The following is a 14,121-nucleotide window of genomic DNA, read 5'->3' on the forward strand; positions in this document are numbered from 1 at the left end:
ATACAGGGACATCTAGGTGGCTCAGCAGTTGAGCACCTGCCTTCAGCCCAGGGTGTGATCTTGGAGTCCTGGGATCGAATCCTATATCAGGCTCCCTGCATAATGCCTGCTTCTCTCTCTGCCTATGTTTCTACCTCTCTTTCTGTGTCTCTCATGAATAAATAAATAAAATATTAAAAAAGAAGTATATGTACAATAATTTGTTAAGGAATACACAATATTAATTAAGGTTAACTATGACATCAAAAACATAAAAGATGGGGAACTAATAAAGTAGAGTTTTTGTAAGTGATCAAGGTTAAGTTGCTACCAGTGTAAGATAGGCTGTTATATCTATAAGATGTTCTGTGTACCATTTGCTGGCAATCACAAAGCAAAAACCTACACTAGATGCGCCAAAAATAAGGACAAGGCAGTCAAAGTATACCACTATGGAAAACTGTCAATTCACACAGAAAGATGGCATGAGAGGATGAAAGGAACAAGGGAACTATAAAACAGCCAACAAATAATAAGATGGCATTAGTAAGTCTTTACCTAACAATAATTACTGTAAATGCAAATGGATTGAATTCTCCCAACAAAATGTATACAAGGGGCTGGCTGGATTTTTTTTTTTTAAAGATCCAACTACATTCTGTCTACAAGAGACTCATTTCAGCTTTAAGGACATGCATAGGCTCAACTTGAAAGTTCAATAATGATATTCCATGCAAATGGAAACTAAAAGAGACCAGGGGCAGCTATACATATATCAGACAAAGTAGACTTTAACTCAAAAGCTTTAACGAGAGACAAAGAAGTTCATTGTATAATGACAAAGGAGGATAATGATAAATGCATCAATGATAAAGGAGGATAATGATAAATGCATCAAAGACAATATAAAAATTGTAACTATATATGCACCCAATATCAGAGTAGAGGTATCTCTTTTCTGAAAGTTTGCATTAAGCCACATTGCTTTTACAAAAGACCTATATTAGTACCTGTTTTGCTAACTGAAAGACAGCCAAAGAAGATTTTCACTTTTACATAAAAAGATAAAAAGCAAAAACAGTGTTCAGTGTTTGTTTTGCAGTGAGCCATGATAAAGAGCCCACCTTGAGCGGTGAGAGTGGGGCCACAAATCTACCTCCCTGGGAACTGCACTTAGCATCTCAGCATCAAGCCTTGATAGCTTTGAACTGTGTCTGTGAGCATCTGTGCTTTATCCAGATTTGTTTTGTGCTTTCATTAACGAGATGTGTCCTAAGGTATCAGAGAAAAACTAAGAAAAGCCATTTTTGGATAGTGAGAATGCTTTAAAGTTTTCCATATAAATTAAAGGCAGTTGCTTTTTTGATTTATACCATTTCTGCTCATGAAAGTTTTCATAGAAATGCTCTACTTTCAAATAGTGGGAGATGTCTCTACCTAAATAAATTAAGCAAATACTAAAATCTGAAGCGATAAATACACTAAAATACAGTAATAGGGGAATTCAATACCTCATTTTCAATAATAGGTTATTCAGACAAAAGAGTAATAAGCAAATGTTGGACTTGACCTATATTTTAGATCAAATGAACCCAACACACATTTACAGAATACTTCACCCAATAGCGGAGGAATACACATTATGTTAAGCATATATGGGACATTCTTCAGGATAGATAATACAAGGAGGTCACAAAAAAAATCTTAGCGAGTTTGAGACTGAAATCACACCAGGGATATATTTTTTTTAATTTTTTTAAATTTTTTTAAATTTTTAAAAAAATTTTTAAAATTTGTTTTAAGTTCAATTTGCCAAAATATAGCATAACACCCAGTGCTCATCCCATCAAGTGCCCTCCGCAGTGCATTACCCAGTTATGCCAACCCCCCGCCCACCTCCCTTTCCACAACTTTTTGTTTCCCAGAGTTAGGAGTCTCTCATGGTTTGTCTCCCTCTCTAATTTTTCCCACTCAGTTCCCCTCCTTTCCCTTATAATCCCTTTCACTATTTCTTATATTCCCCATATGAGTGAAACCATATGATGATTGTCCTTCTCTGGTTGACTTATTTCACTCACCATAACACCCTCTAATTCCATTCACATCAAAGCAAATGGTGGGTATTCGTCCTTTCTGATGGCTGAGTAATATTCCATTGTATATATAGACCACATCTTCTTTATCCATTCATTTGTCAAAGGACATCGAGGCTCCTTCCACATGTCTGGCTATTGTGGACATTGCTGCTATGAACATTGGGGGGCAGGTGCCTCGGCTTTTCACTACATCTGTATCTTGGAGTAAATCCCCAGTAGTGCAATTGCTGGTTTGTAGGGTAGCTGTATTTTTAACTCTTTGAAGAACCTCCAACAGTTTTTCAGAGTGGCTGTACCAGTTCACATTCCCACCAACAGTGCAAGAGGGTTCTCCTTTCTCCACATCCTCTCCAACATTTGTGGTTTTCTGTCTTGTGAATTTTCCCCATTCTCCCTGGTGTGAGGTGGTATCTCATTGTGGTTTTGATTTGTATTTCCCTGACGACAAGTGATGCGGAGCATTTCCTCATGTGCTTGTTGGCCATGTCTATGTCTTCTTTGGAGAAATTTTTGTCCATGTCTTCTGCCCATTTCATGATTGGATTTTTTGTTTTTTGGGTGTTGAGTTTAATGAGTTTGTTATAGATCTTGGAGACTAGTCCTTTATCTGATATGTCATTTGCAAATATCTTCTCCCATTCTGTAGGTTGTCTTTTGGTTTTGTTGGCTGTTTCTTTTGATGTGCAGAAGCTTTTTTATCCCGATGAAGCCCCAATAGTTTATTTTTGCTTTTGTTTCCCTTGCCTTCATGGATGTATCTTGCAAGAAGTTGCTGTGACCAAGTTCAAAGGGTGTTGCTTGTGTTCTCCTCTAGGATTTTGATGGATTATTATCTCACATTTAGATATTTCATCCAATTTGAGTTTATCTTTGTGTCTGGTGTAAGAGAATGGTCTAGTTTCATTCTTCTGCATGTGGATGTTCAACTTTCCCAGCAGCATTTATTGAAGATATTGTCCGTTTTCCAGTAGATAGTCTTTCCTGCTTTGTCGAATATTAGTTGACCATAGAGTTGAGGGCCCATTTCTGAGTTCTCTATTTTGTTCCATTGATCTATGTGTCTGTTTTTGTGCCAGTACCACACTGTCTTGTTGATCACAGCTTTGTAATACAGCTTGATATCTGGCCTTGTAATGCCCCGGGGATTGGCTTTCTTTTTCAATATTCCTCTGGCCATTCGGGGTCTTCTCTGATTCCACACAAATCTTTAGATTGTTCCAACTCTCTGAAGAAAGTCCATGATATTTTTTTAAAAATTTATTTATTTATTTATTATAGTCACAGAGAGAGAGAGAGAGAGAGAGAGAGAGAGAGGCAGAGACATAGGCAGAGGGAGAAGCAGGCTCCATGCACCGGGAGCCCAATGTGGGACTTGATCCCGGGTCTCCAGGATCGCGCCCTGGGCCAAAGGCAGGGGCTAAACTGCTGCACCACACAGGGATCCCAGTCCATGGTATTTTGATAGGGATTGCATTGAACGTATAAATTGCTCTGGGTAGCATAGACATTTTCACATTATTCTTCCAATCCACGAGAATGGAATATTTTCCATTTGCTTGTGTCTTCCTCCATTTTTTTCAGAAGTGTTCTGTAGTTTTTAGGGTAGAGATCCTTTACCTCTTTGGTTAGGTTTATTCCTAGGTATCTTATACTTTTGGGTCGAATTGTAAATGGGATTGATTCTTTAAAGTCTTTTTCTTCAGTCTCATTGTTAGTGTATAGAAATGCCACTGATTTCTGGCATTGGTTTTGTATCCTGCCACACTGCCAAATTGCTGTATGAGTTCTAGCAATCTTGGGGTGGAGTCTTTTGGGTTTTCTATGTAGAGTATCATGTCATCTGGGAAGAGGGAGAGTTTGACTTCTTCTTTGCCAATTTGAATGCCTTTTATTTCTTTTTGTTGCCTGATTGCTGAGGCTAGGACTTCTAGTACTCTGCTGAATAGCATGGTGAGAGTGGATATCCCTGTCGTGTTCCTGATCTTAGGGGAAAGGCTCTCAGTTTTTCCCCATTAAGAATGATATTCACTATGTACTTTTCATAAATGGCTTTTAAGATATTGAGGAATGTTCCCTCTGCCCCCACACTTTGAAGAGTTTTGATCAAGAATGGATGCTGTATTTTGTCAAATGCTTTCTCTGCAACTATTAAGAGGATCATATGGTTCTTGTTTTTTCTCTCTCTCTCTTTTTTAAAAAATTTATTCATTTATTTATTCATGAGAAACACAGAGAGAGAGGGGGAAGCAGAGACACAGGCAGAGGGAGAAGCAGGCTCCATGCTGGGAGCCTGATGTGGGACTCGATCCTGGGTCTCCAGGATCACACCCTGGGCTGCAGGCAGCGCTAAACCGCTGAGCCACCGGAGCTGCCCTCTTGTGTTTTCTCCTGTTGATATGATTGTTTTATAAGTATTGAACCATCCTTGCATCCCAGAGATAAATCCCACTTGGTCATGGTGAATAATCCTCTTAAGGTACTGTTGGACCCTATTGGCTAATTTCTTGGTGATAATTTTTGAATCCGTATTCATCAGGGATATTGATCTATAATTCACCTTTTTTGTGGTTTCTTTGTCTGGTTTTGGAATCAAGGTAATGTTGGCCTCATAAAACAGGTTTTAAGTATTCCCTCCCTTTCTATCCTTTGAAACAGCTTTAGTGGAATAAGTATTTTGTCTTCTTTAAACATTCGGGAGAATTCTCCTAGGAAGCCATCTGGCCCTGGGAGGTTTTTGATGACTGTTTCAATTTCCTCCCTAGTTATTGTTCTGCTAAGGTTTTCTATTTCTTCTTGTTCCAGTTTTGGTAATTTGTGGTTTTCAAAAAATGCATCCATTTCTTCTAGATTGCCTAATTTGTTGGCATATAGCTGCTCATAATATGTTTTTTAAATAATTTGTATTTCCTTGGTATTGGTTGTGATCTCTCCTCTTTCATTCATGATTTTATTCATTTGAGTCTTTTATCTTTTCTTTTTAATAAAGCTGGCTAGGGATTATTTATCTTATTAATTCTTTCAAAGAAGCAACTCCTGGTTTTGTTGATCCATCCTACAGTTCTTCTGGTCTCAATTTCATTGAGTTCTGCTTGAATCTTTATTATCTCTCTTCTGCTGCTTGGTGTAGGCCTTACTTGCTGCTCTTTCTCCAATTCTTTCAGATGCAAGGTTATCTTGTGTTTTGAGTTTTTTCCCATTTGGGTGGGGGAGGCTTGTATTGCAATGTATTTCCCTCTTAGGATTGCTTTTGCAGTATCCCGAAGATTTTGAATGGTTGCATCTTCCTTTTCATTAGTTTCCATGAATCTTTTTAATTCTATAATTTCCTGGTTGACCCATTCATCTCTTAGTAGGATGGTCTTTAACCTCCATGTGTTTGAGTTTCTTCCAAATTTCTTCTTGTGACTGAGTTCTAGTTTCAAAGCATTGTAGTCTGAAAATATGCAGGGGACAATTCCTATCTTTTGGTATTGGTTGAGACCTGATTTGTGACCCAGCATGTTGTCCATGTGCACTTGAGAAGAATGTGTATTCAGTTGCGTTCAGATGGAAAATTCTCTATATATCTGTGAAATCTATTTGGTCCAGTGTATCATTTAAGACCCTTGTCTCTTTGGTGATGTTCTGCTTAGAAGATCTGTCATTTGCTAAAAGTGCCGTATTGAAGTCTCCTACTATTCGTGTATTATTATTAAGTATCTCTTTATTTTGGTTATTAATTGATATACTTGGCAGCTCCCACATTAGGGGCATAAATATTCATTATTGTTAGGTCTTCTTGTTGGATAGACCCTTTAAGGTGATACAGTGTCCCTCTTCTTCTCCTACTACCGTCTTTGGTATAAACTCTAATTTATCTGATATGAGGATTGCTACCCCAGCTTTCTTGTGAGGACCATCTGAATGGTAAATGGTTCTCCACCCCTTTCTTTTCAGATGGGAGGTGTCCTTAGGTCTAAAATGAGTCTCTTAGGGGATCCCTGGGTGGCGCAGCAGTTTGGCGCCTGCCTTTGGCCCAGGGCGCGATCCTGGAGACCCAGGATCGAATCCCACATCAGGCTCCTGGTGCATGGAGCCTGCTTCTCCCTCTGCCTGTGTCTCTGCCTCTCTCTCTCTCTCTCTCTGTGACTATCATAAATAAATTTAAAAAAAAATTAAAAAAAGAAGCGAAAATTTTTCTCTTTGTAACATTTTAGCTGTTCTCTCTTTAAATCTCAGATTGAATTCATAGGTGTTCAGGATGTTTTGAAAGTTATCTAAACAAGTTTGTGGGGCCAGGTCAATTAAAGACCCCTACTCTTCCACCATCTTGCTCCCCCCCCCCCAGGGATCTTTTCTTATCCAAATGCATAAAACTAGAAATTAAGAGCAGGAGGAAAACTGGAAAATTCACAAACAGATGGAAATTAACCAAACACTTCTAAACAATCAATGGGCAAAGAAGAAGTGAAAAAATATCTTGAGAAAAACAAAAGTGGAAATACAACCTACCAACACTTATGGGATGCAGTGAAAGCATTAAGAGGGAAGTTCATAGGAATAAATACATTTAAAAAAAAAAGAATAATCTTAAATGAACAACATAACTTTATACCTCAAGGAACTAGAAAAAGAAGAACAAATTAAGCCCAAACTTAGCAGAAGGAAGGAAATAACACGGATCACAGAAGAAATAAATGAAACAGAGAATAAAAAGACAATAGAAAAGACCAATGAAACTAAAAGCTGATTCTTTGAAAAAAAGAAACTGACAAATCTTTAGCTAGACTCAGAAAAAAGGGGGGAAAACTCAAAATCATAAATGAAACCAGAAACATTACAAATGATATTACAGTAATACAAAAGATCATAAGAGACTACTCTGAATGATTATACACTAATAAATTGGGTAACCTAGAATAAACAGATAAATCCCCAGAAACAACCTACAAAGACTAAATCATGAAGAAAGGCAAATTCTTAACAAACTAATAAGAAGTAAGGAGACTGAATCAGAAATTTTGAAAAACAAAATAAAACAAAAACGACTTTTCATGAAAGGAAAACCCAAGACCAGATGGGTTCACTATGAATTTTACCAAACATTTAAAAAGAATTAACATAATCCTTCTCAAACACTTCTAAAATAATTGAAAAGAAAAGTAAACCCAAGATTCATTCTACCAGTATTATCCTGAAACTGAATCCAGAAAAGGACATGAGAAAATATAATTAAAGCCAATATCCCTGATGAATATAAGTATAAAAATTCTTAACAAAATACTAGCAAACTGAACTCAGCAGTGCATAAAAAAGATCACACACCATGATCCAGTTGGACTTATCCCTGGGATGCAAAGATGCCTCAACATATGTAAATCAATAAATATGAGACATCATCTTAATAGAATATAAGATCAAAATAATTTGATCATTTCAATCAATGCAGAAAAACATTTGAAAAAATTCAGCATTCTTTCGTGATTAAAACTCAACAAACTGTATACAGAGGAGCATACCTCAACATAATAAATGCCATATATGACAAGCCCACAGTTATTATCACACTTGAGGTTAAAAGATTTTCTTCCAAGATCAGGAACAAGACAAAGGTGCCCACTTCTCACTACTCCTATTTAACATAGTACTGGAATTAGTAATCAGTTATCAGGCAAGAAAAAGAAATAAAGGGCATCCAAATTTGAAAGGAAGAAGTAAATTGTCTCTGTTTGCAGATGACCTGATTTTTATAGAATATCCTAAAAACTCCACCAAAAAAATCCCCACAAAACTGTTAGAACTAATCAACAAATTCAGTAAAGTTACAGAATACCAAAACAGCATACAGAAATCAGTAGCATTTCTGTACACTTACAGTGAAATATACGAAAAAGAAATAAATAGTCCCATTTACAATAGCATCAAAAACAATAAAATATTTAGGAATAAACTAAGTAGGTAAAAGATCTGTATATTGAAAACTACAAGACCTTGATGAAAGAAATTGAGGATTTAAACAGAAATGTATCCCATGTTAATGGATTGGAAGAACTAATACTATTAAAATGTGCATACTACCCAGAGCCATCTATAGATTCAATGTAATTCCTACAACTATTACAATGGCATTTTTTTTTTACAGATATAAAAAAGATAATCCTAAAATTCATTTGGAATGACAAAGACCCTGAATAGCCAGAGTAATCTTGAGAAAGATGAACAAAGCTGGAGACATCATACTCCTTGATTTCAAACTTTATTATAAAACTGCATTAATCAAAACAGTAGGTATTGGCATAAAAACAGACATATAGACCAATGGAGCAGAATTGAGATCCCCCCAAAATAAAACCCCATATATACAGTCAACTAATTTTTGACAAAGGAGCTAAGTATACTCAATGGGAAAAAGATAGTCTCTTCAATAAATGGTGCTGGGGAAATTGGAAGTGTACATGCAAAAGAAAGAAACTAAGTGAAAAAAAAAAGAAAGAAAGAAACTGAGTATTATCTTACATCACTTACAAAAATTAACTCAAAATGGATTACAGACTTAAATGTAAGATGTGAAACCATAAAACTCCTAGAAGAAAATATAAGGAAAATGCTCCTTGACATTAGTCTTTGCAATGCTTTTTGGACTATGACACTTAAAGCACAAGCAACAAAAGCAAAAATAAACAAGTGAGACTTCACCAAATTAGGAAGCTTCTACACAGTTAACAAAACAATCAGTGAAATGAAAAGGCAACCTGCGGAATGGCAGAAAATATTTGCACACTACATATCTGATAAAGGGTTAATGTCCAAAATATATAAGGAGCTCCTACAACTCAATAGCAAAAAAACCCATCCAATTCAATTAGAAAAATGGGTACAGGCCCCAAATTGACATTTTCCTAAAGAATATATTCAAATAGGTACATGAAAAGGTGCTCAACATCACTAATAATTAGGAAGACACAAATCAAAACCACGATGAGATATCACCTTATAGCTGTTAGAATGGCTGTGATCAAAAGAATAAGAGATAACAAATGCTGGCAAGGTGTGAAGAAAAGAGGACCCTTATGAACTGTTGGTAGGATCATAAATTGATTTAGCCACTATGGAAGACAGTATGGAAGTTCCTACTTTTCTTTGCCTGTTTTGGTACTATCTTTTCTATCATAAGTTTTTTTTTCTTTCAAGATTTTATTTAAATTCAAGATAGTACATATATGATGTATTAGTTTCAGGAGTAGAATTTAGTGATTCATCACTTACATTTAACACCCAGTGCTCATAACATCAAGTAGCCTCCTTAATGCTCATTACTCAGTTACCCCATCCCTCCCCACACCTTTCCTCTAGCAGCTCTGTTTGTTCCCTATATTTGAGAGTCTCTTATGATTTGACTCCTTCTCTGTCTTTATCTTATTTTTTTCTTCCCTTCCCCTCTGTTCACCTGTTTTGTTTCTTAAATTCCACATATGAGTGAAATTATATGACATTTGTTATCTATCATCAGTTTTTAATTTTGGACAAGTCAAACCTGTCTTTCTCTTTATGAATTTTAACAATGTTATGTAAAGAAACAACTTTCTTCAAGATGGTAGAGAGATTCACTGCATTTTCTCCTACTACTTCTTTAAGGGATAGGAGAATGGGTGAAGGTGATCAAAAGGCACAAACTTCCACTTAAAAGATAAATAAATGAGTATGTAAATGTCCAGCATGGTGCCTATATTTAATAACATTCTATTGCATATTTGAAAGTTGCCAAGAGAGTAGATCTTAAAAGTTCTCATCACAAGAAAAAGTTTGTAGCTATATGAGGTAATGGATATTAACTAAACTTACGGTAGTAATGATTTCATAGTATAGACATATATCAAATCATTAGGTTGTATACCTTAAACTTACACATTATTGTATGTCAATTACATCTCAGTAAAACTAGAAAAACTCATTTTCATTAATTTAATCCTGATTTTTCTGTATATTCTTTAACATGTTCATGGTAGTTAAAATCCCTTTGTACTAACTCAAGTAGCTAGGATTCTTGTGAGTTTTCTTTATTGTCTATTTTTTTTCTCTTGATTTATCAGTTGTGTTTTCTGCATTTTCTTTATGTCTTATATTTTTAAATATATGCTGGATATTATATATAAAAGAACCATAATGACTGAAGAAGTCGATACTTATTTTTCTCAGGAGATGGTTCATTTCCTCCTTGAGGCATAGCTGAAAGGCTGATTACTTCAATCTATCAGGGATTGAACAGATTTGGGTTATGTAGGTTTGGCTTTCCTAGGCTTTTGACTTCAGTCACCATGGTTCTTTTATTTATGATATCCAGCACACACAGTAAGAGTTGCTTTCCTATACTGTATAATATTGATATTACATAATGTCCAACAGGAAAGTTATCTGATAACAGATTTCCTATATTTGTTTTGTATTCTCTCTGAACATAATATTTGCCCTTAATTTTGAGGCTATTTAAAAAATATTTTATCTATTTATTTGAGAGAGAGAGAGAGAGAGCATGAACGCAGGGAAGAGCAGAGGGAGAGGGACAAGCAGACTTTATGCTGAGTGCAGAGCCTGATGTGGGGCTCAATACCACAACCCTGAGATCATGACCTGAGCTGAAACCAAGAACAGGTGCTCAGTCAGTGACTGAGTCACCCAGGCATCCTGTAGCTATTTTTATGTCTCTTGGAAATAGTGACTTGTACCTGGTTTTAAAGACTACAGTGATGATCATTAGTATGATTTTTCTTTAGAGACATCAAGTTTATGTTGAAAAGCATTATTGGTTTTGTAAGAATTCCATTGTTTTACCAGATAGTAGCTCATTATGCTTGCCTTGAAAATTAGATAAAAACACTGATGAATCATGTCATTATTTGTGAAATTTTTATAAATGAGGATTATTGGAGGAATAGGCCACCAGTCCAAAAAACTATCAGTTTTCAGAAATTCATCTTTGTAATAATATATATATATATTTAAATTTATGGCATTTATTTGAATTCTCTACATTGGCAAATACAGAGTTCTGAGCATACACTGATTCACATTTTAAATTTATGCTGGAGTCCTATTCACAATTTAACCTTATATTTTAAAAAAGTTTTTATTTAAATTCCAGTTAGTGAACATACAATGTAATATTGGTTTCAGGTGTACAATTTAGTGATTCAACGCTTTCATACAACACCCAGTGCTCATCACAATATGTGATCTCCTCAATCCCCATCACCTATTTAACCCAACCTCCACCTGACCTCTCCTCTGATAACCAGGAGTTTATTCCAGACAGTGAGGAATCTATTTCTTGGTTTGCCTCTCTCTCTTCCCCCCTCCCCGCCTGTTCATTTGTTTTGTTTCTTAAATTCCACATATAAGTGAGATCATATGGTATTTGTGTTTCTCTGACTTATTTCACTTAGCATAGAACTCTCTAGCTCCACTCATGTTGTTACAAATAGCAAAATTTCATTCTTTTTTATGGCTGAGTAATATTCCATTGTGTGTATGTATATATCTATATCTTTATCTCACATATTCTTCATCCATTCTTACATTTTTTAAGGTATATGTTTTTTTTTTCTTTTTGAACACTGCTTTTAAGATTTCATGACCAACTCTGAGCCATTGATCTACTCTGAGAATTAGGGTTGTATTATAACACAATAATGTTGATAAGAAAAACATGGTCAATGTAAAAAAATAACATAGTTGAGATAAACTGCTAATGAGACAAAGTGAAGAAATACTAGAAGAATTAACATGCAATGCTTGTGTTGGGTACCAAATAGTCATCAAAGAGATCTTGTGGTGCCCACAACTTTGTAGGAAGGGGAAAAGTACTAAAAGCCTTACAACATGATAATTGGGGGCTCACTCTCTTTAGGAATAAGTTGGAGGGCTGCCCGGGTGGCTCAGGGGTTTAGCACCACCTTTGGCCCAGGGCGTGATCCTGGAGTTCTGGGATCCAGTCCCACATCGGGCTCCCTGCATGGAGCCTGCTTCTCCCTCTGCCTATGTCTCTGCCTCTCTCTCTGTGTGTCTCTCATGAATAAATAAATAAAATCTTTTTTTAAAAAAAAAAGGAGTAAGTTTGGAGCCTTGCTATAGAGATAACATATTTTCTTTCAATAGGGGTTTAAAGTTTGCAAATTCATGCCCTGAGAACTGTATTGGGTCTTGAACATCTTTGTTTGGTCTGTACAGTGTTTTAAGAATTGTGAAATTTCATATAAAAGCCTGGTACCTTTTGAACAAACAGGAATCATTTCCTCATGTCAACTGCTAGAGCTGGGTAGAAGTTGCATACTCCAATTTTCCAGTTAGCATCACTTCTCATTTTGAAACACTTGGTTTGCACTCTATCCTAACATTACCTACCTGACTTCCACAAGCACTTGTGGTTTTAACTTGCGTTTTCCTGATTATTAGCAGAATTGAGTCTTTCTTATTTTACTTCTATGAATGGCCCATTTGTCTCTTACAATTTTCTTATTCTGTTAGTTTTTTCATATTGATACGCATATATTCTGAATTAATCCCTTAAAGTTTATATGTGTTGTGAAGGTTTTCTCCTAGTTTACACTGATTTTTTTTTTAAGTGTGTGTTTTCTCCCCACACTTTTTGTTCTCTTCTTTGTAATTATATTTCAAGTTCCTTTCAAAATAAGGCCCCAGGAACCTCCAGGTTCAAATATGTCCCTGAGCTTGGCCCACTGCTATTTTATATTCATGATTGGGTATTTGTTCATCAGACCCCAGGATAGAAGATGTGAGATGTGACACAGCAGGACTCCATCTTCCATGGCATGAGTCGTTTGCTGACTTCAGAGGTTCCAGTGACAGCCAATGTGGAAAAAATGCTGGTACTTTTCCTTGGATCTGGGCTGTGATGAGAAGTGCCTGCCAGGAATATCATCACCTTTTCCTTGATCACTCTCTTCAGTTTCTGAAGATACAGTCAAGGATAATCTTTGAAGATACAGATAACAACTCAAAAAGACAAACATATGCCTCCAATGCATTGTGCTTTCAGATATTCTGGATTTAATTCCACTGCCGAATGAGCTGATTGATGCATTTACTCCATAGCCAGGTCAGCCCACCTCCTTGAAGAAGCCTACTCTATTCCTGGGAGCAGGAGGGGCTGCAGAGATATGGAAAGGATGTAAGAACTCAGAGATTGTTTGGAAATTCTTCCTAGGAAAGGCAATTTCCATGAATGAGGTCTTCCAAGAAAATAACACCATACTTCCCCAGGTGCTCCTCAATCACTGTACTGTCTGTCAAAGGGATGGTTTTATTTATCTCTTTTTAATTAATTTATTTCTTTACTTATTTAAAATAAAAATTTACTTTGTTATTAAATAAAATATATTATTTATTTATTTTAAAATTTATTTAAAATTTATTTATTTACTTAGGCTGTCTTAAAAATAAGAACTCATTGGGGGCCTTGAACTCAGGACCCTGCCATCAAGACCTGAGCTGAAATCAAGAGTCAGAACTTTAATGGACTGATGAGCCACCCAGGTGCCCCAGGATGGTTTTATTCTTGACCTTGGCTTGTCCTTGTTTCAAGATGAGTTCCTGAACAGACTTCAGATTTGGAAATCCCCAGGTTACATAAGGTTCATTTCTATATGCACGATGTTTATATGGGGGTGGAAGGGATCATTCTGGCAAAGTCACCACTGAAAATCCTTAGGTGAAGCCCTGCAATGGTCCTCTGCACCCAGTGAATTCACTCTATTAATCCTTTGGATGCAATACAACAAAGGCCAAGGAATGTTTATGTGGCACTTCCAAGCCATGAGGTTTCACTTCTAGATGTCTGAGGTGTACCCTGTGACGTTGCTGCCACCAGGAATCAATCATGTAGGAGCCATTCCAGTCGGTTAAACTTGAGCTCTTTTATTTTCTCCTGCTCCTTGTTGTCCAAAAGTACCGACTTTGCTTGAGTGGCTTTCAGGGCCTGATAAGCCTTCCTCTTTTTCAGGAGATTTTCTGAAACCACAGCTATCTTTTTTCTTTGCTTTTTCTCTGCCAT

At 36.3% G+C, this 14,121-nt stretch overlaps 1 pseudogene; it reads right to left on the reverse strand.

Annotated features, from left to right (window-relative positions):
• Positions 1-9,560: 9,560 nt before the first annotated feature.
• LOC112923122 (large ribosomal subunit protein uL30-like) lies at positions 9,561-14,121 on the reverse strand (annotated as a pseudogene).

The sequence above is a fragment of the Vulpes vulpes genome, chromosome 14 (assembly GCF_048418805.1).
Source record: "Vulpes vulpes isolate BD-2025 chromosome 14, VulVul3, whole genome shotgun sequence".
Taxonomy (NCBI): Eukaryota; Metazoa; Chordata; class Mammalia; order Carnivora; family Canidae; genus Vulpes; species Vulpes vulpes.